Genomic DNA, 2,971 nt, shown 5'->3' with positions numbered 1-2,971 from the left:
GGAAGGAACACTGGGGATGGCTCAGCGTCAGATGGGAGCTGGGGCACATAGCAGGGAGTCTCCAGGTTGCCATTTAGCACTGGTGTGTGGGACCTCCAGGACTCCTTCCCTCAGCTTCCTGATCCCCTGCCTGGCTTCACGATGCCTCCATAGCCCAAGGCAGAGGGACCACAAAAAAATGTCACAGAGAACACCCAGGTGGTAAAGTCTGACAAAGCTGGATTTGAATTTTGACGCTGCTTTTTGCTAGGACCTTGGGAAAGTCACCTCTCTGGGCCCCAGTGGCCTCCTCTGCAGAGAGGGAATGATCATGAGAAAAAAAAAAAAAAATGCGTATGGAGACCTGGGAAGAAAAGGTTTGTGGTAGAGTAAGAGAAGCTCAGGACGCCTGGGTGGTTCAGTCAGTTAAGCGTGTGCCTTGGGCTCAAGTCCTGATCCCAAGGTCCTGGGATTGAGTCCGACATCGGGCTCCCTGCTCAGCGGAGAGTCTGCTTCTTCCTCTTCCTCTGCCCCTCTCCCTGCTTGTACTGCCTCCCTCTCTCAAAATAAAATAAATAAATAAAATCTTTTTTAAAAAAAAGGCATTTGTCAGTGTATATGCCCATAAGCAAGAGTGAACCATTTGTCTCCGTCCACATTATAGACAGGGCGCAGCTTGATGACAGCCTCCTCAACAACTGCCCCATGACATGAGGATTTATATGGTACCCTGGAAGGGACGCTCGGGCCCTAATCCAGATTCTGACACCACTTGTATGACCATGGCCCGATGGCTTACCTTCCTCTCAGGGCCTTGTTTTTTCATATGAAATAAGATGTTGGAATCAGGAGCTGTCTATAGTTTATTCCATCTCAGACCTCCAGTGATTCTGGCCAAAAATGATAAGCCTTGACCTTATCTCTACTGAACTCCTATCCCAGACCTGAGTCTTCCCAGGGAATCTGCAGAACAAGAATCCCACGGTCCCAGCCACCGCACGACGAAGACACCACAGGCTGGGAGAACTTTCCAGAAACTGTTGGTGGGCAGCAGGGCCAATCCTGTGGTGGTAGGGAGGGGATCCCCCAAATCTTGCCCCATCTGGGATCCTGCACTTCCCCACAAGATGACTGAGTCTTAGCTGCTTCCAGGTAGAAGAGACTCCTCCCTGCACATCCCAGACAGAAGTATCCCCACATTATGACTTTTGTGAATGTGCCCCAAGGGCAAGGTGATCGTGTATTCTAGAGAGAAAGAAACACCCTCAACCACGCCTCCTGGGGGATGGGGGAGGCCGGGACCATTGTGCTCCTGCTGACGCCATTATAAACCCATCCACAGAGACAAAGAGGTCAAGTTCCAGTGGAGTCCATATGTTCCACTGAAATTCACACAGGCCTCCCTGCTGCCCAGTGTAAGAAAGAAAATACCTGTACCCATTGTAAACACAGGATGCAAGCCAGCTGGGAGAGGGAGCAAGGGGGGCAGGAGGTAAACTCTGGCATCACTGTCTATTTTAGGGGCACAGAAACTTCCAGCAACAGTGCAGATACTGGTTTTGGCAAGAAAGATGAGCACGGCGTTTTCATGGATCACAAGGCTAGGGGGAGAAGACGCCGGTCCTCCGTTGTGTGCTAACAGCTACCCTACCCCCCCACTCCTCAGCTGGTCCCACGACCTGGGCCTCTGTCCACGGCCCCCTTCCCTTCAATAGTCAGCATTGTTCAGGGAATCTCTTCCTTTTGTTTTTCCATCCATTTGTACCTCGGCTCATTTGTTTTCCATTCTCAGGAGCAATTCATCTGCTCTTGGGCCCCACAGTGTCTTTCTCCCCTTGATTCCTAGACAAGATGCTTGGACAGGTCCATTGTCTTAACGGTGACCAACACACAGTATTCAGTAAAAGTTGTGTTTTAGAAAGAAAAACCAATGGGGATTCCAGTTTCTATCCATGGTAACTTCTGGGAAGTTTTGGGAGTGGTGCTTCTGCTGTGTGGCTTGGCCTTTGTCCTCTTCATTTGGGCTTTGGCGTAAGCCAAGTTCCACGGGGGAGTCTGGGGAAAATTCCCGTGATGCCAAGACAAAGGGCAGAGCTCTTCCCTGTTTCTCTCTGCCATCCTGGGGCATTGTAAAGGAATTATAAAATTATACCATAGTGATAGAATGAAGGGAAAAGATTTAAGGTCTTCTTTTCACTGCCCTGTGGATAGATAGCCCTTTATGGCTATTCAAGAAAAAGTCAGTGTGGTTCAGGGCAGTTTGGACCCAAGCAGGCCTGTGTGTGGGAGGGACAGGGCTGGCAAGAAGAGGTTTACACAGACTGGCCTGGAGGTCCCAGAAAAGGCCCCAACTGTACAGCATTTTATCACTGAAATTTCTGTTGCTGGGACCATTATGGGTGCAATTATCCCAGTTATTAATGTGTCACCAACTGTGGGAGTGAAGGGCATGTCCAGCCCCATCCGTGGGCTCTTTTGCTCTGGATTTTCTTTTGCCACAGACTGCAGGAGGCCTCTCAATTATCCACAGAATTGTAAAGATAACTAATAGCATCTCTTGTCTCCAACAGAAAACTGCACAGAATTATTGATAGAAGAAATGCCGCTAAAGAAATGGTTGTAAGAGGGGCGCCTGGGTGGCTCAGTCGGTTAAGCGTCTGCCTTCGGCTCAGGTCATGATCCCAGGGTCCTAGGATCAAGTCCCGCATCAGGCTCCCTGCTCCGCAGGGGATCCTGCTTCTCCCTCTGCCTCTGCCTCTCTCTCTCTCTCTGTCTCTCATGAATGAATAAATAAAATCTTAAAAAAAAAAAAAATGGTTGTAAGAGTTTTGAGGGTGGTTCCTCAGGAATAAAAGAAAATAAACCCAGAAAATAAAGGAAAGGTAGAAGGGGAATTATTCTTTTCCCAAGCCTTCGGTTTCCCAAGCGAAGTATGTGGCAGGTAAGGAAAGTATTTCCAAGCAAACCTTCCGGGTAGTGTTGAAATAGTCAG

This window comes from Leptonychotes weddellii, chromosome 3 (assembly GCF_054177405.1).
Source record: "Leptonychotes weddellii isolate Sample4059 chromosome 3, ASM5417740v2, whole genome shotgun sequence".
Lineage (NCBI taxonomy): Eukaryota > Metazoa > Chordata > Mammalia > Carnivora > Phocidae > Leptonychotes > Leptonychotes weddellii.
Note: the sequence above shows the minus strand (reverse complement) of the source record.